We start from the raw sequence: 27,840 nt of genomic DNA, 5'->3' as shown, positions 1-27,840 counted from the left end.
ATATTGGGGGTGGGGAGTAGAGAGATTTTAAAGTTTATGCGTGATGTGAAAAGCTGTAGCCTGCCAGTGTATTAGGTTCACTGCTGTGCGCATATCACCTACTTTGTACCTGTGTGTGTTGGTGTGTACACTTCCCTAGCCTTTAAATGCAGCCATTTTTACTTCTGTCTCAGTAAGTTAAATGCAGCCATTTTTACTCCTCTCACAGTGAGTTTTATGTTGTGAAGAGGATTAACATCTTGCATTCTGTTCTTAATTGTGAACAGGCTATAAATAAGCTGCAGATTGTTTATTGATAGATGCCGAGTCCTGAACTTTCACTAGGTAGAAAAGATGGTTGACCAGTAGACCAGCAATTGTAGCTGCCCTGTAGCCCCTCCCCTTCCAGTGGTGTTTGTTTTCAGATGTCCTAAATAGAGCAGTACTGATGGTAGTCCTTTACTCTGTGCATCTGTTTATCGCCATCCTCCTGGAAGAAATACTTTGTAGTCTGTAGTGTAATGCTGGTATGGGGAGTGTGGCCTGCAACTTCAGATATGTTTGAAAATCCAGCTTTCAGGTGTTCACAGAAAATAGCACCTTGAGTAAAAGTCTTTTGGCTTTTTCCGGTTAGGGGTCGCCACAGCGGAACTCCGGTCCGCTAATGATTGGCAGTGGATTTTTACGGTGCCGAGTTGCCAGGCCAGTGCCCAGCCTTCAAAGAAAGCACACCCATTCACGCACCTACCTGCATGTCTTTAAACATAACTCAACCGCATATCATCTGGCTATAACTAGGTGGTAGTATTTTGACAAAGTATTCTTTTCTTCTCCCCCCAGGGTGTAATAAAGGTCAATGGCCAAGGTTAAATTGTGTCCACAGAGTGTCCCCTCACTAGGGTCTGCAGTTTTGAAAGTATTGGAATGGTTGATGCCAGCAGAGAGGTGGACTTCATGCTGGTTTGTCAGATCCCAGTGCTGCCTCTGACGGACATGTCGTTGAGAGCTGCACCCTCCCTTCACACTCGCAACTTCTCACAAACTTCCCTTGCATAACATATTGCTTTTGGAATATGGATAGGTGTGAAGGTCTCCATCGGCCTTTGAGGAGTCAGCGGATCTCAAGGCTGTATTCTCTTAGACAGATTAGTATTGTAAACCTCCCTGAACAACTTGTCTTATTCTTTGTTGAAAGCTTGAGGCTTGCTTATTCCACTATAGTCAGGCTGCTGTCCCCCATTCCTTCTACCCAGAAGTGCTTTAATAAATATCGAGAGGAGGAGGTGGTTGGTCATTCTTCCAGTGGAATCCTTCATCGGTCATGTATGCTAGGCCTTGACTGTGCTGTTGTGACGCATAAGCGGGCATTGTGGTCCCCCAGCTGAGTGGATTGAGAGCCTTACCAGGCACAAAGTGGGTGTCCTGTAATCTCTTTGGTCCTACACAAGACGTAAAGACCATAGCACTTTACCATCTTACCACCAAGGATCTAAGACTATGGGCAAATTGAATGATCCTCCGACATATCAGGGCTAAGGTCTCACAATGACTTGTTTTACCTCTCCAGTTTCTAGTCCTTCCAAGTGTAAACGTAAGGAATTTGTGATGCTGTTTCAGACATCTTCTTATATGTTTTTCTTACAGGTATCTCTGGAGTACCCTTTCCCTGTTTTTGAGCATTTTTATTAAAATATCACTTAAGACGTAGGCGCACACAGAAAAAAAAACTTTGACATTGTTTTCCATTTACACACATTATACCATACATGTTTTCTTTCATTACAACTAACTTTCAATCCAGCGTTGCATAAATCACTCAGTTTCTGCCTTTCCTTAAACCTTACTCCTCCTCCTGAACATTATTGTACATATGTTGTTCCCAGAAAATTCCATTCATTTCAATGTAATTTGCTCCTTCCCTTTTCTAAGGACCCTCTTCACATTCTTTTATCTCTTTTGCATTATTCAGACATGGAGACTTTTGATACCCAGACTAATTTTCATCTCGCGTGGCACACTGGGTGCTCCTCACCTTGAGTATCATAGGCTGTCACTGCTCCTAAACCTACCAATGTGCCATCCAAATACAGGGTATCTTTTCACTTATGACATAGGCAAACTTATATTTATGTAAAAGAAAACAAAATATATTAACTTGTTCACTGTTACAAACATTATAATTTTGTACAGTGTAGGCAGTCCATTACATTCATTGGTCAATTCCTGCCTTCTCTTAAACCTCATTCCTTTTCCAAAACACTTTTCCTGCATATATTGTTCCCAAAATTTCCATTTTTTTCTATGCAATTTACTCCTCCCTGTTTCTAAAGATCCCATTTCTGGTTCTCTTATCTGTGTTACAATATTTACTACTACAAGTGTGGTTGGTTTAGACTTTGTTTTCCATTTTCTAATAATTGCTTTTTTGGCAACCAGCAAAAATAAACTCAATAAGGCCTTGCTATATCAAGGCATTTCAGATCCTGTGTCCCTGCTCAAAAGAATAATTTCCTTAGTTACAGTCGTTTGCTCCACCAAAATTTCTGACAGAGTACTCCGTATGGATTTTTACTTTTTAAGTCTACCAACTCATTATACTCCTAGTAAACATGTTCCCAGTTGCATTTTTCCCTACCACACATCCAACATTTGCTATCTACCTGAGGAGAAATTCTTGTGAAGTCGTCTTGGGGTGTAAAAATGGATCTGTATTAGTTTGTTGAAACCCACCTTCAGTAAACGGCCATTCGAATGTTCATGTCAGTGAACGTGTTTCCCAGGGAAGTGAGTTAATTGTCCAACATATGGAGTGACACACACACCACAGTACATCAAACCCACCAAAGTGAGGGGCCGCACCACCCTTATATATATATATATATATATATATATATATGTGGGGGCCCCAGTAATATTAGTTTAATAGTCGTTTAAAACATGAAAATACAACAAAAACTAAACATTTTAAATGAATATGGGTGTCAACTCCAGGGTTGCACAACTTTGGGGAGGGGGGGCAAATCCCTGTTAAGTGCCTTGAAATACTGGTTGTCGACCAAATGAGTAGACCCATATATATATATATATATATATATATATAATATATGTATATGCCAACTCTGGGATCGCACTACAGTGGGGAAAAGGGCAAATTTCTGTATGTTGGCCGATTAACTCACTTCCCTTTGAAGAATGTTCGCTGATGTGAATGTTTCATGAATGGATGTTCACTGATTTGTGTTCGATGAATGGCCATTCACTGAATTTGGGTTTCGACAAAGTAATATAGACCCTGTAAAAATACCTGTGCGTAAACCTCCCAAGTATAAATTCTAAACGGTTTGGACTTTGTTTGTTACTTGGAAGCCATACACAATGTCCTCCCATTGTTCCTTTGTAAATTTCTTTTCCATTATCTTTTCCCAGTCTTTATTAATCTCCTCTGCTTTTTTTCTTATAGTTATCATGCAATGTATTGTATGTCCTATTAATTATCCCCTTTTTAACAGACCCTTCTGTTGTGGGTTTGGCTAAAAATACTACTAGAGCAGGGTCTTTCACTTAGGATTCCAGTATCTTTTTCTCTTTGCCTATGCTTTTATATCCGTCTCTGATAGGGAAATAAGTAATCTAAGCTGCAGTGCAAACAGCTTCTTGACCGTATCCCAGTCTTTTGCTTTTCCCCCTCTAGTTATTTGCACCAATACCATGGTTCATTTGCCATTTTTCTCTAGTAAATTCCAGCCCCTTGTTGCCTGTTTTTCTGAACCCCTACTTAGTCATCCTTATTAGCAAATTTATTTTCTGCATTCTTGTGTTGATTTCATTCTTAGATTGCTTTCTCTACTTTATGAATATAATATTCTGTATGATGGTGGTTATTCTCCTTAAGGATCTGCTTCCAAAATCTTAACCCTTTCCTTATTTCTTCAACCCCCCCCCCCCACACGCACTTCATTCCTTTCCACTTTGAATTATAACCTTCTGCTTGTGTATATATGTATGAGCTTTAACTGTGTAGCTGTAAAATATAATTTTAAATCAGATGATCCTAAACCACCTTGTTCTATTGGAAGGATTAAATTATCCCATTTAACTCTTGCCCTCTTTCCCTCCCAGATAAATTTGTTCAACTGTTTGTCTACAACTTCTCCTCTGGTTGATAAGAATATGCCTGACCTGCACATAAAATTAAATGAATTAAAATATTTTCACTGCTTGTATGTTGCTGCCCATATCCATAAATAAGTTCTTCCAATTTCTCAGCTTTTGAGACACAAGATCAGGTAGACCTCCAGTTGAGAGAGTTGCCTAACCCGTATGGGTAGCTATTAGAATAAAAGCAAAAACACTGTGTTTGTAGGTTGGACTGCCTTGCTTCTGCTGCCAAAATCCCTTATTTGTGGTCCCCTTGTGGACCAAGGTAGAGTTGCTGGTTAACCCTGAAAATGGCTAGTAATAGACCTTTGTTGCCTAGCCCTGAGAAGGGCTATAAACAGACCCTTGAGTTTTAGTCCTTTGGAGTTCAAGAGAGCCCTGCAAAGGGGGCTCTTTGGAGTGTAGGAACTCTTCCAAGTATGTTAGTCCTGAAAAGGACTGTTGTGAGAGACTTTTGTGTGCCTGGTCCTTAAAAGGACCCTGCGAGGCCTCTAGGTTATGTCCCTAGGAGAACAAGGGCTCCAGTGTTAGTGGTCCTTTGTTGTCTAGGGCCCCTGGTGAGGGGTCTAGGAGTCCCAGTGCGGCTGAAAGAGCCCTTATAAGGGCTAGTTATTCTCAGTGTGAAACCTCAGTAAAAAAAAACTCAGGTAAAAACCTTAATAGGAAAGCTGTGGTAAGGGCTGTTGCTGTATCCGGTGGTGGTCCTTGTGCTAGTCTTTAAAAGGACTGTTTTGGTTATAGGTAGCTGGTGTTAGTCTTTAAAAAGACTGTAACTCCAGTTAGCAGTGGAGTCTTTACAAAGACTTTTTGGGAGTGGGTACTCTAGGGAGGGAATTATTTTTTTTGTTTAGTGTCTTCTCACATATTGTTAGCTGCCGTATCAGAAGCCTTTTTAATCCATTCTCCTAAATACTTCATCTTTTCATGTCCTCATAAGTAATCCATTCTCCTCATCTTATCATGTCCTCATAAGTAAAGGTATTGCTGAACCTATTCATAAAGTACATAGGTTTATAGGTTCATAGATGTTTACTAGGCTAATGACCACAAGGGCCTTTTTAAGCCTAGCCAAATCTCTGACAAGTTCTGATACCCTTGATAAGTGTAAGCATGGGCCTGGGAGATGAACCATTTGCAGGTTACCTGTGTACATTAAAGACACAGGTGCCAAACCAGGGATGAATTTCCATTTTTCCACCCAGTTGTCCAAGCTGTACTTGAATTGGATTAGGGAGGAACTCTGCTTCACATGGATGGGGAAGCCTGTTCCATAGATGGGGTAGTCTCTGGGGTACATGCCTATCTCTCCAGCAGGTCCTGTTTTTGTCACAGGCAAGGTTTAAGTCTTTAGAATGGATAATTCTGGTGCTGTTTATTTTGTGGATATGCAGGAGGTCCATCAGAGTGGGTCTGACAGTGCCCTGTGTTTCAGGCATAGATCTCCCTGCATAAGCCTGTAGGAGACACAATACAGGGACATTGAGGCTGTCTGAATAGGACATTTGACTTATGCCCTGTATTCTTTTAGTGAGAAATCTCTGCGGATGTTCCAGTTGTTGGATATGCCTGGTTAGGTACTTACCAAAGGGAGTATTGTACTCAATGATCAGTCTAATGAATGCTGAATACAGTGGAATAATGACTTCCTTGGACTTAGATGCCATACCTTTTGTTTATAAGTTGTGCAACATAGAGTGATTTCCTCACCACTGTAGACACATGGTGGTCAAAGGCTAGAGTACTATATATGTGTGTCCCTAAGCCCCTGACTCCTGGGTCAACTCTAAATTGTGTGTTGTCAGTATAGTTACCAGGGATGTGCGACTTCCCAAAGAATACTGTTATGCATTTCTTGGCATTTAGTTTTAGTCCATGGCTCTGACACCAGTTGTTTGTCTGTGTCATTCCCTCCTTGAGAACATTTGTGTCCGTGTGAGATTCAATGCCGGCTCCTAATTTGCAATCATCTGCATATTTAGTCATTGGCCTTGACTTCTGAGAAGCAAATGCCAAAAAGGAGCGGTCCAAGGACTAATCCCTGAGGGACTCTACTTGTGACTGGCCTCTTTGTAGAGGTGGACTCCCCAATTCTAACTTCCTGGTCCTGTTTGTGAGCCAGTTGGCTGTCCACCGGGTGACATATGGATTTGTACTTAGCCTCTTGAGTTTGTCAACAGTGCCCGAGTAGGGTGTTGTCGTATGCCTTTGCCAAGTCAAGGTTGGCAGGGTGAACAATTTTGCACTTATCCATTGCTTTGGTGACCTCCTCAAGTCCACCAGGTTGTATAGGTTTGATCTGCCCTTGACGAAACCAAACTGGGTTGGGTATAGTGTCTGGAGGTTTACTATATCTTTTTTTGATCATCTCTTTGATGATTATTTCCATGGCTTTACATATAAGATTAGTGAGACTTATGGGTCTGTAGATGGCCCACCTTTGTGCAGAGAGATGACTGTTGCCTTTCTCCATTCATGAGGCACGAAGCCTGTTTGCAGGCTACAGTTAAATAGTAATTTCCAGAGGGCCTGATAGGTTCATAGGTTCATACTAGGCTATCTGCCCTAGGGCATTTATAAGCCTAGCCAGAGTGTGTTTGGCTTTCGCCACCCATTTTAAATTAATTTTGCTATGCCCTTTTTCGAGGTTAGTATACTGTGCCTCTTGTCTAACAGTGACACAGAAGTGATACCCGGGGTAAACCTACGATCTCCCATCCACTCATCAAGATTCCTCTTGAAGAGAGTCAATGAGGGACTCTGCCTAACCTGGACTGGGATTTTATTCCAGAGTGAAGGGAGCCTCTGGGTTATGAATCTGTCCCTCCAGCATGTCCTATTTATTTCAGTGCTGAGGTTCAAGTCTCTCAAGCGCGTAGCTCGATGGGATTTGGATTTTCTGAGGTGCCGCATGTCCATTAATTCCAGGTTGGACATGGCTTTATATGTCAGGCACAGATCGCCTTTGAGCAGGCAGCATACCACTGAGTAGAGCTGGAGTTTCTTTAACCGGGCAGCATACGGCATCTGTTTGAGCCCTTTGATCCTATTGGTGAGGTACTTTTGGGGTCTTTCCAGTTGCTGCAGGTGTCTGGTAAGGTACATCCCAAAAGGGGCATTGTACTCAATTATGGGCCTGATGAGGGATGAGTAAAGAGGCACGATGACCTCCCCTGATCTAGATGTGAATCCCTTCATGATTAGGTGGGACTATATAAAATGTTTTTCTAACCACTTTGGCCACGTGGTTGTCAAATGAGAGATTGCTATCAACTTGGGTCCCCAGGTCCCTAATTACTTCTTCTGTACTTAATGGATTACCACCTATGTGGTAATTTGCAGGCACTTTGTTTTTGCCAAAGGGGATGACTATACACTTTTTGGCGTTTAGCTTGAGGCCATGGCTCTGGCACCAGTTGTCTGTTTCTATGAGGCCCTTTTGGAGGATGCTTGTGTCTGCTGGGGAGTTGATTATGGCGCCCAGTTTGCAGTCATCTGCGAACTTGGTCAGCCACAGTCCTTCCGTGTTGGCCTGTACCTCCGAGAAATAAATATGTACCGAACAAGAGAGTTCCCAGGACTGAGCCTTATGGGACACCACTTGTAACTGGTTTGGAGTCTGACATGGCTCCAGCAATTCTAACCATGTGGGTTCTGTCCTTGAGCCAGTTTGCAACCCATCTAGTGACATAGGGGTTTATATTTAAGCTGGTGAGCTTATCTGTAATGCCCGAGTGAGGTATTGTATCGAAGGCTTTTGCGAGGTCCAGGTAGGCTGTGTGGACCACCTTTCCCTCGTCATTGGCCTTGGTGACTGTTTCAAAGAAATCGACCAGGTTTAAGAGGCAGGATCTGCCCTTAACAAAGCCGAACTGGGTAGGATCCAGTGTCTGTAGGTCCCCAATATCTTTATTTATGAGGTTCATGATGATCCTTTCCATAGCTTTGCAGACCAAGCTAGTCAGGCTTATGGGGCGATAGTTTCCAGGATCCGTTGAGGCACCACCTTTGTGGAGAGGGACCACTGTTGCTGTACGCCACTCTTTGGGTACATATCCTGTAGTAAGGCTGAGATTGAACAGTAGTTTTATGTTTGGGTTTAGCTCTTCTTGGAGTTCATGCAGGACGCAGCCCGGAACACCGTCTGGTCCCATTGATGCTGGGTTTTTTTGCTTTGGAGAGGGCGGCTCTTACCTCAGCATCTGAGATGTCAGGGGGGCAGCACTCTGCTGGGATAGATATTTGCCCTTTTGGTGGTGAGGGTGGGGGAGTTTGCGCTGAACCTGTCAGCTAGGATGTTGGCAATGTCTGTGGGTTCGGTGTATTTTTTGTCATTTTGGACTAATTATGAGCATATCTGGGAATTCCCACCCAGGTTCCTAACATAACTAAAGAAAGCCTTGTGATTATCCTTAGTGTCCTGTGCAATTTTTCTCTCAAAGCTGGCCTTAGACGATTTTATGAGTGCCCGTAGTTTTTTGCTAATACTGATCAGAGATGCCTTCCCTTTTTGGGATTTTGCTCTATCATGTAGTAGCTTCCTCCTCCTATTGTATAGTTTGTTTATGGCTTGGGTCCACCAGACAGGACGTCTGCCTTTGGAGGATTGGGTCTTGGTTTTATTTGGGATTGCATGATCCATGCATTCCTGAAGGTGTTCATAGAATGCATTTATAAAGGATTCTGCGGTCTGGGCCATATTTTCCACAGGCCCGGGGGCTTTGAAGGATTCCACCTCGGTTTTGAGGAATGTGAAATTTGCTTTAGAGAAGTTTTTCGCTGTGGTTTTCTGGGCAGGGGGTGGGGTCGGGATGTGAATATCCAGTGAGATTAGTTTATGGTCTGATCTTACCAGTGAGGGATACATGTCTGGTCTGGAGCGTAGAGTCCCCATGTTGATGATGATCAGGTCCAGTATGTTTTCCCCTCTTGTGGGAGTTGTAACAAGTTGTTCCATAGCATTTGAGTTTATAAATTCTAGGAACCTTTGGGCTAGGGTGTTGGAGCTAGAGTAATGCTCCCAGTCTATGTTTGGGTAGTTGAAGTCGCCCAATATAATGGTGTTTGGAGAGACCTTCATATTTTCCAGTGTTCTCAGGAAGGCCGAGTGGGGTTCCTGGGTTTGGGAGGGTGGTCTGTAACAGGCTATAAACTGGAAGGCAGTTTTACCCACTGTTAGTTGCACATGGATAGTCTCTGATGCTTCATGCTGTGCCACCAACCTGGAGGTGTGGGTATCTTTGACGAATATTGATACTCCCCCTCCTTTTGTGGTTCGGTCCAAGTTTTGGGGCCAAATAGCATGGTATGACGTATAACCTGGTAGTGCTGGGGTGCTCTCGGGAGCCTTGAACCAGGTTTCTGTTACTGCACAGATATCGATGTTCTCCATGCTAAGGAAAGTTTCGAGTGCGTGCATCTTGAGGTTTAGACTTCTGGCGTTGAGTAGCATTACTGTTAGTTTCTTATCCCTTGTGATACCTATGGAGGTGGGTTTGTCTTTTGAGCCTTGCCTAAAAAAGGCACTATGGGGGGTAGCAAGAGCCTTTGCCAATATCCGAAAACCCAGGGGTGACAGGTGCAAGCCGTCCCTAGCGAAGCATCGTGGCTTGTCGAGCATGTCATCCCAGGCTGACAGGCATTGGATCCCCTTTGAATAACACCAATACTTAAGCCATTTGTTGAAATTGATCATCTTGTCTTCATATTGTGGCATCATTCTTGGTGAGGGTAAGATGCTACTCAAGGTCAGGGTCATACCGGCCTGGGCTACATGCTCAGAGAGCTCCTGTATGTCTCTTTTCATGTAGTCCAGGGAGGTACGTCTCAGGTCATTCACACCAGCATGGACAATGACTGAGTCATATTTGTACTTGCCTTGGAGTGACCTGAGTGCTTGTGTTATGTGGTGGATCCTAGCGCCCGACAGGCAGCTCACCGTGACCTTCTCCTTGTTCAGCCTGGTGAGCGGGACGTCAGTGTGCCTGACGATAGTCACCTATTACAAGTGTATCAGGTGTGTTGTTTAGCCTTAAGGGCTGTGACTGTTCGGCACACTGGCTTTGTGAGCTATGTGTTGCACGTGTTTTGTTTTGGGGTAGCGGTTGCTTGGGTGTCTGCTTTGGAGGTCTTTGCTGCTTAGGCATATTTTTATTTAGAGCCTCCGAGTATGTTTTTGTGTGTTTGTGTTTGGTTTGCTGTCGTGGTAGGTCTATGTGAGACTGGAATTGTAGTGAGTGTGTTTTCCTTCTCCTCCTGACTGGTTACACCAGTACTGAGTTGAGAGTGCTTAGCCTCCAGTTTGGCTATATGGTTGCATCTCTCACATGTGTTGGAATTTGTTGGGAGGAGGAGAGGGTTGTCTGTGTACATGAGGCAGTTGTAACATTGCCTCAAGATTCCCAGATTCACCAGCTGGACCGGAGAGGAGATTGACAACTGACCTTTGGACATGCTAGAATAGTATTGGGAATTTCTTTATAATTGAAAAAAAAGGGCCAATGGGGAACAAGGTACTCAAGGGGAGTTTCTGAGGGTGTAGTGCTTTTTAATTTTTTAGTGCTGACTTAGTGAGCAAGTGCCAGGTAACTTAAATGCAATGTGTTACAAGTAACTTAAATGCAAAAACGACAAACAGTAACTTTCTTCAAGTGAAACAAGGAAATAAGTACAGTAAGCAGTGCAGATATCACTAGGGATCCACAGAAGTGCTGAAAAGCCGCGTTTTAGATGGAATTAGCGTTTCAGGAAAATAACAAGCAAACAAACCACAAGCATACAAACAAAGCTAGATTCAGCAGGCCTGGATCTAGTCTATGCTACAGCAAACAAGGTGTACCAATTTCAGTAAGAAACAGTTCAAATATGCAGGCACTATAAGCCTTTAACCAGAAATTCCCAGCTCAGAAGGGCAGAGTCCAGCCTCTCCTTCCACAAGAGTGCAGACCACGAACCTTCTTAATGTAAAATAACTGGCCTGAAGCCCAAGTGCTTAAACCAGAACTAATACACTTTTAGAATAACAGACACTGAGCCCTCACTCAGCAGTTCCCAACTTAGAAGGATGTAAGCTACCTGTCCTGCCACCACAGTGCAGGCCACAAACCTTCCTAATGTAAAACAACTGGCCTGAAGCCCAAGTGCTTAATCCAAAAGACTTAGAATGATAGCTACACTTTAATCAAGTTACTACCAAGCAGTAATAAATACAGTTGAATACTTTAAAGAATGCCTGGATTAGTGCTCAAGTTATACAAACAAAGCTAGATTCAGCAGGCCTGGATCTAGTCTATGCTACAGCAAACAAGGTGTACCAATTTCAGTAAGAAGCAGTTCAAATAGGCAGGCACTATAAGCCTTTAACCAGAAATTCCCAGCTTAGAAGGGCAGAGTCCAGCCTCTCCTCCCACAAGAGTGCAGACCACGAACCCTCTTAATGTAAAATAACTGGCCTGAAGCCCAAGTGCTTAAACCAGAATTAATACACTTTTAGAATAACAGACACTGAGCCCTCAATCAGCAGTTCCCAACTTAGAAGGATGTAAGCTACCTGTTCTGCCACTACAGTGCAGACCACAAACCTTCTTAATGTAAAACAACTGGTCTGAAGTCCAAGTGCTTAAACTAAAAGGCTTAGAATGAGTTACACCAAGCAGTAATAAATACAATTGAGTACTTTTAAGTTGACGCAAAAGCAAAATAAAGTAGGAAGAAACACAAATACAGTAAAAGCAGATTAAAAAAAAAATTTTAAGTGGAAAGAGAGAAAGGAGTACCAGAAACTAAGCTGACTGGCATTCTCAAATGTTCTCCCTGTACTGGGTAGAATGAGGTAATGACACTAGACTGGGAGGAGGGTCCCAGATCAAATTTACACTAGGGGCGGGCAACTGCAAAGCCACCAACTATAAACAACAGGGAGGGAGGGTGGGAAACTAACTGCAGAAATGTTTCTCACAGCTGAAAAGCAGCAGTGAGCCTTTAAATGAAAGTTTTAAACAGCTAAAGGAGCCTCTAGAAATAAGAGTTTAACTGCAACAAGTTATCAGAAACAAACAACCCAACAGATGCTTAATAAAAGTGGACAATTTCCAGTTAATACCTCACACACAGTGAAACTAGCTAGAAAAATACACAGTACTCGAAGTGCTATAAATAACAAAGAAATAAAGAACAAAATAAACAAAAACAGGATACTTAATGTTATATATTATAGCTCCGAGTTTCCTCACTGTCTTTCCTTCGATCAGCTCAGTGTGAAATGGCAATGTTTCATGCTGTTTAGAAAGCATCCTGGGATATTGTTTGGGCCCATTGATGCAGTGTTCTTGGTCTTAGAGCATTAAGGGACCTGTTCCCTAGTAATAGTAGGGGGAGCTATATTTGATATTTCCTGAGGGAAGGTTGAGGGGGAGAGAGGGGTATACTTGAAGCTGAATTTTATCAGCCAGGAGGTTTGCTATATCTTCTAGCTCAGTATAGGTGGCTCCATTCACAATGAGCTCTGCACACAATTGTGTATTGACTTTGAGGTTGCAGACAGCTAAAGAATGCTTTGTGGTTGTCTGTGCCCTGGGAGGCCAAATGTACCTCAGATTTGGCTTTGGTAGATTTTTTGTCCTCTGAATTGTTTGTTTAGTTTGAGAGTGCTTTTATCCTACTGGGTGCTGCACCTCCTAATTGTTGCCATGATTTTCTTCCTCCTGTTATACAGCCTATTGATTTTGTGATTCCACCAGGGTGGCTTGTTTTTTGAGTTACTTCTGTACTTCTTCCTGGTGGGTACAGCTCTTAACGTGCTTGTACAGTGTTTCTATGAACAGTTCTGCATAGGCAGCAATGTTCTCAGGGATAATGGAGGCTTGAAATTTTGCCAGGTTCTCACGTATTTGCAGAAGGTTAGCCTTAGAATAGTTCCTGAATATTCCAGGTTTAGCTGTGGGTCCAGGTTTTATTTTTTACTTCAAAGGAGACCATTTTGTGGTCTGACCTTGTCAGGGAAGCTATTACAATAGGGGGCTGTGCAGCAGTCTCCCATACTAGTGAGAACTAGATCCAGTATGGTTGCACCCCCTGGTTGTTGTATTGACTATTTGGTCCACGGAGTTTGTGTTTACAAAATCCAGGAATCTCTTGTGCATATACATTTTATGTCGTGTAGGATTCCCAGTTAATAGGGTAATTAATGTCACCCATGAATATGGTATTGGGTTGGATGTTTAGTGTTTCTAATAAGTTTAAATACATGGTATGGGTTTCTTGGGTTATAGAGGGGGACCTATAGCTTGCAAGGAAATGGTATTGGATTTTACCTATGGTGGTTTGAACATGGAGCAGCTCAAGTGCATTGTCTTGTTTGACCAACCCTGATGTAGATTTATTTTTGATGTAGATAGAGACACCTCCACTTTTAGTCCCTGACTGTGAAGTAGCTGGCCTAAATGTGTGGAAGGCGTTATAACCTTAGACTGTTGGTGTGCTCTCCTCGGCTTTAAACCATGTCTCAGTGACCGCAAGATGTCAGAATTCTCTAGGGTAAAGAGAGCTTCTGCGGAGTGTTGTTTTTTCTTTAGACTCCTAGCATTGAGCAGTAATACCTTTAGGTTTAGATTCCTCCCCCCCCACATTTTATTAAATTTCTGGGTTTGTATTATAAGCACGAAAGCCCTATTAACTGAATACTAAAACACAACACATATTCCGCAAACTGCGAATACACTGAACGCCCTAAACCTCGAAATTAAAAAACTCGAGCCGTCATAGTTGTCCCACTGCCCGCTACATACTACTACCCAAACAAACTAAATAAACCGCATACATACACTAACCAAAATCCTACTTCTAACCCTAAACTAAACCCTACTTCTAACCCTACACTAAATCTTGCATATACCATCATGTATGCACTTACACCCGCACCCTAACCCTAAGGTCCGTAATTTTCTCGCACTTACCTTAAGAAGCTATACCCAAACAAACTAAATAATCCACACACATACACTTAACAAAGCCCTACTTCTAACCCTACACTAAATCTCACATACATTACCATCTATGCACTTTCCTTAACCCTAAGGTCTGTAACTATTGCACACTTACCTTATACCACAGAAGGGCCAACCATGACAATTCGACGTTTCAGATTTCGCGCTTCAGGACGATCGATGTTTTCACGGTTCAAAGAAGACGTGTCAACGTTAACATATTCGGGTAAGTACACCTTCGTGCTTATAATGTAGACCCAAATTTCCACATATGACAAAGGCAATCTTACATTTATATAAATGAAAAGACAAAGGCAATCTTACATTTATATAAATGAAAAACATACAAAATTATATCACTTTAGTTGCAAACAGTTTACATCACAGACACCATTGAAACAAGTGTAGTTGTAAACATTATAAATTGCTTATAAACTTTCTAGTCATTGTCAGTTAAGCATTGTGTAGCTCATTCAAATCCTGCCTTTTAAACCTCGTTCCTGCTGTTCATATACTATTCCCACAATTCTCATTTTTTTCTATGTAGTTTGCTCCTTCCTTTTCTAAAGATCCAATTCCAGTTTTATTTCTGTTACTATATTCACTACTTCTAGTAAAGTTGGTCTAGACTTTGATTTCCATTTTCTAGTAATTGTTTTTTTGGCAGCCATCATAATTAGACTCAGCAAAGCTTTATGATGTTTAGGCAGTTCTGATTCTGTATCATAACTCAAAAAAATCATCTCCCCAGTCAGTCCAATCCGCTCACGCAGCATCTCCGACAGAGCGGTCCTCAGGGGAATCCCAAAAGTCTGCCAGCTCATCACACCTCCAGAAATATGTTCCCAGCTACCTTTTTCTTGCCCACTACACCTCCAGCATTTGCTATCCACCTGAGGAAAAATTCTGTGGAGTCTACTTGTGGTATAAAAATACCTATGTAAACACTTCCAAGCAAAGATCCTAAATATTCTAGACTTTGTGGCATATTTGGGAGATATACATATATCCTTCCATTGTGTCTTTGTGAATTGCTTATCCAGTCTCTATTCCCAGTCCTGTCTAAGCTCCTGTGATTGATTCTTATGATTATCATGCAGTATTTTATATGCTTTACTAATTATTCCTTTTTTAATGGCAGCTTCTGTTCTAGATTCTATGAAAAACTCTGCCAGTGCTGGCCTTTCATTTAGTAGCTCCCTATTTCTTTCTCTTTGCCTATACTCTGATATCAATCCTTGATGGGGAAGGCAATCTCTAACCTGCAGTCCAATTAAGTTTTTGGCCTCTTCCCATTCTGTTACCGTTCCCTTTCTAGTTATTTGCTCCCAATACCTTGGTTCCTTTGCCAGTTTTCTCCAATAAATTCCAGCCCCCTCTTGCCTGTTATTTGTATCCCTGACCACAGTCAACCCTATCGGCAAAATCTCTTTTTTCCATTCTCATACTGGTTTCGTTCTTATACTCCCTGCTATTTTATGAATGTAATACTCTGTATGATTTTGGTTGTTCTTAAGAGTCTGCATCCAAAATCCCAATCTCTCCATTTCTTGAGCTTCCTCCCTGCGTCAGCATCATCCCTGTCCACTTTGAATTATAGTTTTCTGCCTGTGCTATGTGTAAGAGCCTTAACTGTGTTGCTCTAAAATACCCCCTCATATTAGGTCATCCTAGTCCACCTTGTTCTATTGGTAGAATCATCTTATCCCACTTGACCCTTGCTGTCTTCCCTTCCCAGATAAAATCCTTCAACTCTTTTTTTTTTTAATTGCTATCCACAACCTCTCCTCCGATTGATAAAAGTATGCCTGACTTGTTTATAAGACTAAAGGGACTAAAAACATTTTAATGGCTTGTATCTCAGTATCCATATCCATATAACAAAACTTCCACTTTTTCAATTTTTGTATTATCTTCCGTTTAGTCTCTTTCCACATATCCTTGGCTGCCACCACAGAGTAATTTTTCTTTGCCAATGTTTTTAAATATAATGCAAACAACTACGGGGAAGTGGACAACCCTGCCTGGTTCCTCTACTCAAGCAGAAATTGTGAGAGAGGACCCCACCCACTTTAATTTCCACCTCCGATCCCTCATATATTTTAATGAACCTTAAAATTGTGTCAGGGAAAGCAAATGCTTCCCTTATGCTGCTCCTGAAGTCCCAGTCTACTCTGTCAAATGCTTTCCCTGCATCAAGACCCACCAGTAAAAGTGGTACTTTCTTATATTCTGCTTCCCTCTGGATCATCAATGTTCGGTTAATGTTGTCAAATGTTTGCCTCCCCTCCACAAAACCACACTGATCCATATCTGTCAATTTTGGTATATTTTTTGCCATTCATTTAGCCATTTATAGACATAAATACTTTATGATCATGGTTTAGACTGCGGTGGTGGTGCTGCAGTAGCATTGTCGCCTCACAGTAAGACATTGTCCTGTTCGATTCTCAGCTAGAGCGTCTTCTGTGTGGAGACATGCGTCAATGGGCGTACCTTCGTTGAAGGTTGTGTGTCAGGGCCGGCAACTTGGCATGTAAAAATCTACTGCCAATCATTAGCGGACCGGAGTTCCGCTGTGGCGACCCCTAACAGGGAAAATGCCGAAAGACACAACATTTTTATAATCATGGTTTAGTATTGAAATGGACCTGTATGAAGCTGAATCCAATGGATCTTTACCCTCTTTAAATATTACCGTTACCATCTCCTCCTTCCATGATACTGGAACTTCTCCTCCTCTTAAAATATTGTTAAACAAAACCTTCCAGATATTTATCATTTTTTCCCTCCTAACTTCCAAGCTTCCACAGGAATACCATCTATTCCTGGGGACTTTCCTGTAGATTGCTTATACATACAGAGGAATACCATGTATTCCTGGGGACATTCCTGTAGATTGGTTATACATACACAGGAATACCATCTGTTCCTGGGGACATTCCTGTAGATTGGTTATACATACACAGGAATACCATCTGTTCCTGGGGACATTCCTGTAGATTGGTTATACATACACAGGAATACCATCTATTCCTGGGGACATTCCTGTGGATTGGTTATACATACACAGGAATACCATCTATTCCTGGGAACATTCCTGTAGATTGGTTATGTATAGCCACTGTTATCTCTTCCTTTCCTATCCTAACAGTTAGTAATTGAACCTCATCTACTTTGGCATATTTAATTCTTCCATAAACATTTCCATTTGTACCTTTTCTTGATTTCCATATTTCTCCGCTTTATACAAATTTTCATAAAGTTTCCAAAATATTTCTAATACTTCTACAGGGTCTCTTGTTATCTTCCTTGTTATACGTCCCTAAGCTTGGTGACTGCCCTTTCCACTTTTTGTTGCCTGAGATGTGCCAAAAGTTGTTGTGCTCTAAAATTATCATCAAAAAAACAGTTGCTTAACAGCAATCTTTCTAAACTCGTGCATATTATCGCGGTAATTCCTTATTTTCTGTTTAGCATTCTGCAGTTGCTCTTTTTCTTGTTCTGAGAGATCCCCCTATTTTGCAATACTTTAATATTTGTCAGTCTCTCTAAATAATTCTTGTTACTGTTTAGCCACATCTCCCTTTCTTTTATTTCCAACCTAGTTTTAAACTCCACTTTAATTTTATCCCACTCCTTAGGTATGTTTTCAGAAGACAAATCTGTTCTCTCTGGTAGCTCCTGAATTAATTCCACAACCCATTCCTTAAATTCCTCTCTTTTCAACCAGTAAGTGGGAAAGTGCCAGTGTCTGATTTTTATTTCATTATCTTGAGTTTTTTATAGTGCATGATCTGAAATAGTTATTGGGTGTGTTTCAAGACCTTCAATTAAACGCTCATGTTCCTGTGAGATATAAAATCTGTCTAGCCTAGCCCAGTTTTTGTATCTCGATGAGTAATATGTAAATTAACTCCAAACTCCTAGTACTGAGGTTACATCTTCCATGCAAAACATTTCCATAAATTTCTTTAAAAATTTACCCTCCCTTGTTATGTTATCCTTTCTAGGCCCCCCAGACGCATATTCACTGTTGTAAACCAAATTCCAGTCTTCACCTATAAGTAATATTCCTTGCTGAAAGCTGATTATTTCTCCCAAAATTTTCTTAAGCTATATTACAACAGTTTTAGGGGGGATGTCAATGCATGCCAGTGTAATCCTCCTTCCCAGCCAGTAGCCCCTTAGTACTATGCATCTTCCATTATTATATGTTTTCCTCTTCTATCACTATTGGAGCTCCTCTTGCAATTAATATAAGTATACTCTTCTTTTCCTTTGCCCCAAATATTCCGCTGAATAACCATCCTGAAAACCTTTCTTTACCAAATTCACATGTTCAGTTCTTTCCAGGTGTGTCTCTTGTAGCCATCTTTTAATTTAGTGCAGTACTCTCTTTTATATTTATCTGAAGACCATTTAGATTCAAAGACATTATAGAAAGCATCATTTTCTTATGTAGTTATTAACACTTTTTATATATAACTGCTGTTTTGCTAAATGTCTAGTTCCAACTTTTATGTTACATGTATATACTGTTCAGCAGGTTGGTCTTTTATACAGCTGTTTCATGTCATATCCATTTGCGTCTGTCACATCTTACATAACTTTTTGTTTTTGTGAAAGCCCTCAAACGGAACAACCCCCCCCCAAAAAAAAACCCTCCTAAGACCTGTGAACTTTACAGTAACGCACTAAACTATGTACATCTTCAAATATTGAAGTTTTTGTTTCTTAATAAGAACATAAGTTCTAAGTTGATAGCTGCACAGGCTAAAGTTAACCAAAAGGAAAGGTTAGTCATGCTAAGACGCATGGTACAGCCTGTGCTATTAGTAAATGCTATTTAATTTTTTTATATCTGTGTAACTCTCCCAGTTGAGAAAACACTTGAATGCTTTCAGTAAACACTTTCTCCAAGCCATTTTTCTTTATCAAATTGTCTTTTAGTGACAGGCAAACTAGACACAAAACTGCTAAGAGTACCTGATTTATCAGAAAAAAAGACAATATTTAATATTCCTTTTCATTTACATGCTGTGTAATATACATTTTACTGGATAATGCCTATGTTTTTTACCTAGTCATTTCCCTACGCAAGTGTGGGAAAAAGCACCCTGATTTTTATTTTGTCATGCTATGTTAACTAGACCCTTGTGCTCTCCCCCTGTCTCCTCCCCTCCTCATTCTTTTTTCATTGCAGTGTCTACATTTTTCAAAACTGGACAAAGAAAAAGAGAGAAGGGTGATCCAGAAAAAAAAAACAAAAAGCACCCTTTGATATTAGTATCCCCATTGCATTTAAAAAAAAACTGAGAGAACTTTACTTCAAGGCTAACTGAGTTTGTATCATCTTTAAAGCTGTCACACCTGGGAAAACCCCTGATTGTTTTCAGGGAACGTTATGTCCTAGCCAGTTTCTCTGATCTTTTTTTTTTTTTCTTTTCCTTCAGCCAGTCACCTTCCACCAGACTGTTTCCAGTTTCTCTTTACCGGATTGTCTCCATGGAGACATGCTGTAGAAATGCTACTTGGTATACATATTTGCAGGTGCTGGAAAAACTAATATTCAGTATTATTTTTTTCATTTACTTGCTCTCAGTTTTAAAACAAAGGTGGTCCTCAGTCATTTTCCCATGCAAGAATAAAAAGCACATCAATTTGAACTGTGTCATGCCCCCTTAACAAGGCTTTTATTTTTTTTGTTATTCATTACATTGCCTATGTTTCTCAAAACTACACAAGACGAAAAAAGAGAAGGGAGAATAAAAACATCTGTTTACAATCCCCATTACACCCAAAAATAGCATGCAAAGAAAACCATGAAATACAGATACAATATTATTAAGAAAAGAAGGTGTTTTCTTTACTTACAGTTAGCATTTTCCCCTCTCTTCCCCTCCCCAAAGCATTTACAGAACATTAATGACATGAAGTAGGGCATATACTTCAGTCTCCCCACTCAGCAAGCAAATTTTGAAGAAGTCCAATGTTTCCAGATTTTCTTGCGCTATCATATTTTGCAAATGTAATTAATGCTTTGTAATCCCACATTGTTACTGATTATATTACTATTCTTCATCACCCAGATCCTGTCTCTACTTCATTTCCAACGTGCTCTCGATTCTTCTGGTCAACTCTCGGGCTCCCTTCCTTCTCTCCAACATTTTCCGTTGAAATACTGGAAAAGGATTCACAAGTGCAGTCTCTCTCTGGTCTTTATTACCAGAGGAGCGATAAGCCGAATCTCCTGTTTCAGAGCTCAGTTTTTGTTGGACAAACTTCTGTATTTCCTCCTTGGCATACACTTCATCAAAAAATTATTTTGTCCCTCCAGGGAAGAATAACTTGAAGACAGCTGGATACAGTAGTTTGAATCTCACACCTGCATCTTGGCATTCTCTGAATAGTTAAATGAATTTACTTCTCTTCTGCCTGCTGTACAATGAGTAATCATTCTCCACAAACACTCTGCTGTCTCACACTTTTAGTATTTTGTCCTTCTGTCACAGTTTTGACAAAATCAATTCTTTCTTCTGGTAGGATTTTTATCCTTACTATTAAAGGTCTAGGTTGCTTATCACTAGATTTGGAGCATACACATGATGTGCCCATTCAACTAATAAATCCTTCTCTGAAATACCAGTCCATTTGCTTATTTGTGCTTTCATAAATTGAATGCAGTCTGTTCTTTCCAGCTTCTGTGGTATAGCTGAAAATCTCAAGTTTTCCTACATGCTCTATCCTGTAATTCTGTTATTTTTTGAAGCATCTCTTCCTGAGCAGTCTCATATTCAGCCAGCCTTTTCTTAATTTCATCCTCTGATTTTTGCAGCTTTATCATCTCATCTGAATATCTATTTAAAGCTTTATCCATTTGTTCCAGCCTTTTGTTTGTGTTAATATACTCTATCAGTGTTTTGTTTATTTTAACCAGGTCTGTATGCAGTTGTCTCATATCATCCTGTAGGTTATTGGAAGTCATGTCTGAAGGTTGCATTACTTTTTGCTGAGGAGCTACAGAAGTCTCCGTAGTCAGCGTTTCTTCCTCACTTCTTGTAGGTCTTCTGTAGTTCTTTATTCTTGGCATCCAGGTAGTCTGCTTACTAGCCAGTTACTGAAATTCACCCATAAACACAAGCCTACTGGACTTCTCTGCTGAGTTTCTGTTTTCACACTGGGAGAGCTAAAAACAAGCTGTTACTCAGTGTGCAGCCATCTTGGAACTCCCCTCCTTTAGATTTTCTTGCTTTTGATTTGCTATGTTGGAATTACTTGCAGTTTGGCACTGCCTAAAAAAGGCACTGTGGGGGAAGACACTGTTTTAACTAATATTCGAAAGCCTAGGGAGGAGAGTGTAAACCATCCCTGGCAAAGCAGCATGGCCTGTTGACCTTCTCCTTCCATGTTGACAAACATTACACCCCATTAGAATGACACCAGAAACTAAGCCAATTACTAAAGTCAATCATCTTTTGTTCGTATTGTAGCATTATCCTTGGAGAAGTTAGTACTGCTCAATCCTAGGCTTGTACCAGACTGAGACACATTCTGAGAGCTCCACAGTGTCTCTCTCCATATAGTCTAGGGAGGTGCGTCTCAGGTAATTTACTCCCACATGGACTGTGACTGAGTCATATTGGTAATTGTGGTCCAGTGACCTGAGTGCATGCGTAATATGACGGATCCTAGCCCCTGATAAGCAACTGACCATAACCTTCTCCTTACCCACCCTGGATGAGAGGGCCGTCAGTACGTCTCATGACGGAGTCTCCAATGAGTAGAATGTTGGATTGTGTGGTGGCTTGCCTTGTGGGCTGATGTGTTGATGTGGGTGTTTTGAAAGAGCTCTTTTAAAAAAAAAAACACAAAGGCTGTAGCCATAATTTATGGCTATAGCCTTTATTTTATCTTCCTGAAGGACTTGAAACTCTCAAAATGTCCCACAATACCAAGATGTCCTTTTTCTAGATTTATTAAGTACAAAGTAATATCATCTGCAAATTAAGCCAACTTTTCTTGATTATCATAAGTTATATGCTTGAATTTTTGAGTACCTTATTTTCTCTGCAAGTGTCTAAATATAATGCAAATAACAAAGGCTAAAGAGGACACACCTGTTCAAACGCAATTTATCTGAGAAAAACCCCCAACACACTTTTAATTCTCATCTCCATCCCTTCATATACCCTCCTTATTAACCTTTTTATTGTGTCAGTGAATGCAAATGCTTCTATTGCTTTACTCATAAAATCCCATCTTAATCTGTCGAATGCTTTCTGTGCATCAAGACTCACCAACAGCAGTAGTATTTTCTTACATTCTTCATCCCTTTGGATCATCATTGTTCTGTTAATGTCAAATGTTTACCTCCCCTACACAAACCACATTGAAGTGGTGTAACCAAAAAAACAAAAACAACCAAAGTGCATTAACAAAAACAACCAAAGTGTATTAATTCTGGTTTAAGCACTTGGGCTTTCAGGCCAGTTATTTTACATTAAGAGGGTTCGTGGTCTGCACTCTTGTGGGAGGAGAGGCTGGACTCTGCCCTTCTGAGCTGGGAATTTCTGGTTAAAGGCTTATAGTGCATGTATATCTGAACTGCTTCTTACTGAAGTTGGTGCGCCTTGTTTGCTGTGGCATAGACTGGATTCGGGCCTGCTGGATCTAGCTTTGTTTGTGTAACTTGAGCACTAATCCAGGCATTCTCTAAAGTATTCAATTGTATTTATTACTGCTTGGTAGTAACTTGATTAAAGTGTAGCTATCATTCTAAGTCTTTTGGATTAAGCACTTGGGCTTCAGACCAGTTGTTTTACATTAGGAATGTTTGTGGCATGCACTGTGGTGGCAGGACAGGTAGCTTTCATCCTTCTAAGTTGGGAACTGCTGATTGAGAGCCCAGTGTCTGTTATTCTTAAAGTGTATTAGTTCTGGTTTAAGCACTTGGGCTTCAGGCCAGTTATTTTACATTAAGAAGGTTCGTGGTCTGCAATCTTGTGGGAGAAGAGGCTGGACTCTGCCCTTCTGAGCTGGGAATTTCTGGTTAAAGGTTTATAGTGCCTGAATATTTGAACTGTATCTTACTGAAATTGGTACACCTTGTTTGCTGTAGCATAGACTAGATCCAGGCCTGCTGAATCTAGCTTTGTTTATATGCTTGTTGTTTGTTTGCTTGTTATTTCCCTGGAACGCTAATTCCACCTAATACGCGGCTTCTCAGCGCTTTTGTGGATCACTAGTGATATCTGCATTGCTTACTGTACTTATTTCCTTGTTTCACTTGAAAGAAAGTTACTGTTTGTCGTTTTTGCATTTAAGTTACCTGTAACACATTGCACTTAAGTTACCTGGCACTTGCTCGCTAAAGCAATTATACAAGTCAGCACTAAAAATTAAAAGCACTACACCCTCACTCCCCACTGGCCCTTGTTTTCAATTAAGGAATTCCCAATATTATTCTAACATGTCCAAAGGTCAGTTGTCAATCTCCTCTCTGGTCCAGATGGTGAATCTGGGAATCTTGAGGCAATGTTACAGCTGCCTCATGTACACAGGCAACCCTCTCCTCCTCCCAACAAATTCCAACACATGTGAGAGATGCAACCATATAGCCAAACTGGAGGCTAAGCTCTCTCAACTCATTACTGGCATAACCAGTCAGGAGGAGAAGGAAACCACACTCACTACAATTCCAGTCTCGCATAGACCTACCACGACAGCAAACCAAACACATAATCACACAAAACATACTGAGGCTCTAAATAAAGATCTGCCTAAGCAGCAGAGACCTCCAAAGCAGACACCCAAGCAACCGCTACCCCAAAACAAAACACATGCAACACATATCTCACAAAGCCAGTGTGCCGAACAGTCACAGCCCTTAAGACTAAACAACACACCTGATACACTTGTAATAGGTGACTCTATCGTCAGGCACACTGACATCCTGCTCACCAGGCTGAACAAGGAGAGGGTCACGGTGAGCAGCCTATCGGGCGCTAGGATCCACCACATAACACAAGCACTCGGGTCACTCCAAGGCAAGTACAAATATGACTCAGTCATTGTCCATGCTGGTGTGAATGACCTGAGACGTACCTCCCTGGACTACATGAAAAGAGACATAAAGGAGCTCTCTGAGCATGTAGCCCAGGCCGGTATGACCCTGACCTTGAGTAGCATCTTACCCTCACCAAGAATGATGCCACAATATGAAGACAAGATGATCAATTTCAACAATTGGCTTAAGTACTGGTGTCATTCAAAGGGCATCCAATGCCTGTCACCTTGGGATGATATGCTCGACAAGCCACGATGCTTCGCTAGGGACGGCTTGCACCTGTCACCCCTGGGCTTTCTGATATTGGCAAAGGCTCTTGCTACCCCCATAGTGCCTTTTTTAGGCAAGGCTCAAAAGACAAACCCACCTCCATAGGTATCACAAGGGATAAGAAACTAAGAGTAATGCTACTCAACGCCAGAAGTCTAAACCTCAAGATGCACGCATTCGAAACTCTCCTTAGCATGGAGAACATTGATATCTGTGCAGTAACAGAAACCTGGTTCAAGGCTCCCGAGAGCACCCCAGCACTACCAGGTTATACCTCATACCATGCTTTTCGGCCCCAAAACTTGGACCGAACCACAAAAGGAGGGGGAGTATCGATATTCATCAAAGATACCCACACCTCCAGGTTGGTGGCAAAGCACGAAGCATCAGAGACTATCCATGTGCAACTAACAGTGGGTAAAACTGCCTTCCAGTTTATAGCCTGCTACAGACCACCCTCCTAAACCCAGGAACCTCACTCGGCCTTTCTGAGAACACTGGAAAATATGAAGGTCTCTCCAAACACCATTATATTGGGCGACTTCAACTACCCAAACATAGACTGGGAGCATTACTCTAGCTCCAACACCCTAGCCCAAAAGTTCCTAGAATTTATAAACTCAAATGCTATGGAACAACTTGTTACCACTCCCACAAGAGGGGAAAACATACTGGACCTGATCATCACCAACATGGGGGACTCTATGCTCCAGACCAGAAGTGTATCCCTCACTGGTAAGATCGGACCATAAACTAATCTCACTGGATATTCACATCCCGACCCCACCCCCTGCCCAGAAAACCACAGTGAAAAACTTCTCTAAAGCAAATTTCACACTCCTCAAAACTGAGGTGGAATCCTTCAAAGCCCCCGGGCCTGTGGAAAATATGGCCCAGACCGCAGAATCCTTTATAAACGCATTCTATGAACACCTTCAGGAATGCATTGATCATGCGATCCCAAATAAAACCAAGACCCAATCCTCCAAAGGCAGACGTCCTGTCTGGTGGACCCCAGCCATAAACAAACTATACAATAGAAGGAGGAAGCTACTAAATGATAGAGCAAAATCCCAAAAAGGAAGGCATCACTGATCAGTATTAGCAAAAAACTACGGGCACTCATAAAATTGTCTAAGGCCAGCTTCGAGAGAAAATTGCACAGGACACTAAGGATAATCACAAGGCTTTCTTTAGTTATGTTAGGAACCTGGGTGGTAATTCCCAGATATGCTCAGAATTAGTCCAAAATGACAAAAAATACACCGAACCCACAGACATTGCCAACATCCTAGCTGACAGGTTCAGCTCAAACTCCCCCCCCCCCATCCCCACCAAAAGTGTAAATATCTATCCCAGCAGAGTGCTGCCCCCCTGATATCTCAGATGCTCAGGTAAGAGCCTCCCTCTCCAAAGCAAAAAACACAGCATCAATGGGACCAGACGGTGTCCCGGGCTGCGTCCTACATGAACTCCAAGAAGAGCTAAACCCAAACATAAAACTATTGTTCAATCTCAGCCTTACTACAGGATATGTGCCCAAAGAGTGGCGTACAGCAACAGTGGTCCCTCTCCATAAAGGTGGTGCCTCAACGGATCCTGGAAACTATCGCCCCATAAGCCTGACTAGCTTGGTTTGCAAAGCTATGGAAAGGATCATCATGGACCTCATAAATAAAGATATTGGGGACCTACAGACACTGGATCCTACCCAGTTCGGCTTTAAGGGCAGATCCTGCCTCTTAAACCTGGTTGATTTCTTTGAAACAGTCACCAAGGCCATTGACGAGGGGAAGGTGGTCCACACAGCCTACCTGGGCCTTGCAAAAGCCTTCGATACAATACCCCACTCAGGCATTATAGATAAGCTCACCAGCTTAAATATAAACCCCTATGTCACTAGATGGATTGCAAACTGGCTCAAGGACAGAACCCACATGGTTAGAATTGCTGGAGCCATGTCAGACTCCAAACCAGTTACAAGTGGTGTCCCACAAGGCTCAGTCCTGGGACCTCTCTTGTTCGGTTTATATTTCTCGGAGGTACAGGCCAACACGGAAGGACTGTGGCTGACCAAGTTCGCAGATGACTGCAAACTGGGCCATAATCGACTCTCCAGCCGACACAAGCATCCTCCAAAAGGGCCTCATAGAAACAGACAACTGGTACCAGAGCCATGGCCTCAAGCTGAATGCCAAAAAGTGTATAGTCATCCCCTTTGGCAAAACAGTGCCCACAAATTACCACATAGGTGGTAATCCATTAAGTACAGAAGAAGTAATTAGGGACCTGGGGACCCAAGTTGATAGCAATCTCTCATTTGACAACCATGTGGCCAAAGTGGTTAGAAAAACATTTTATATAGCCCACCTAATCATGAAGGGATTCACATCTAGATCAGGGGAGGTCATCGTGCCTCTTTACTCATCCCTCATCAGGCCCATAATTGAGTACAATGCCCCTTTTGGGATGTACCTTACCAGACACCTGCAGCAACTGGAAAGACCCCAAAAGTACCTCACCAAGAGGATCAAAGGGCTCAAACATATGCCATATGCTGCCCGGTTAAAGAAACTCCAGCTCTACTCAGTGGCATACCGCCTGTTCAGAGGCGATCTGTGCCTGACGATAAAGCCATGTCCAACCCGGAATTAATGGACATGCTGCACCTCAGAAAATCCAAATCCCATCGAGCTACGCCGAGAGACTTGAACCTCAGCACTGAAATAAATAGGACATGCTGGAGGGACAGATTCATAACCCAGATGCTCCCTTCACTCTGGAATAAAATCCCAGTCCAGGTTAGGCAGAGTCCCTCATTGACTCTCTTCAAGAGGAATCTTGATGAGTGGATGGGAGATCGTAGGTTTACCCCGGGTATCACTTCTGTGTCACTGTTAGACAGAGACACAGTATACTAACCTCGAAAAAGGGCATAGCAAAATAAATTTAAAATGGGTGGCGAAAGCCAAACACATTCTGGCTAGGCTTATAAATGCCCTAGGGCAGATAGCCTAGTATGAACCTATGAACTATGCCTATCGGTTTTGGCAACACTTTTGCCATTCTTTTGGCTAGTATAGATACTACTTTATAATCATGGTTTAAAATTGAAATGAGTCTATATGAGGCTGGGTCTGATGCGTCTGTATTCACGTTGGGTAATGCATCCACCACAGTTTTCTTCCGAGATGCTACTCTTTCTTTTTTTTGAGCTGAGAAAGTCCTCTTCTGTTCCTTCCAGTTTCTGTAGTCCTCCATGTTCAGAAGACTCTTGAGGTGGGAGGCTTGATATCAGGATGTAAGGCTCCTCTTTGGTAGATCAGTAATTGGGTTCATCGTCTTTTTCCAGTTTGGCTTTTGTTTTCTTGGGAGCTCCTTTTG

General features: G+C 41.7%; 1 protein-coding gene across 1 annotated transcript in view; it reads left to right on the top strand.

Annotated features, from left to right (window-relative positions):
* The window catches only part of LOC122800363 (mediator of RNA polymerase II transcription subunit 15-like), an 886,273-nt gene that overhangs the window by 782,013 nt on the left and 76,420 nt on the right, over nucleotides 1–27,840 (top strand). The gene's annotated exons all lie outside the window — the stretch shown is intronic.

Source organism: Protopterus annectens, chromosome 4.part0 (assembly GCF_019279795.1).
Source record: "Protopterus annectens isolate FY-2018-M chromosome 4.part0, PAN1.0, whole genome shotgun sequence".
NCBI lineage: Eukaryota > Metazoa > Chordata > Ceratodontiformes > Protopteridae > Protopterus > Protopterus annectens.
Note: the sequence above shows the minus strand (reverse complement) of the source record. Positions and strands in the feature narration are given on the sequence as shown.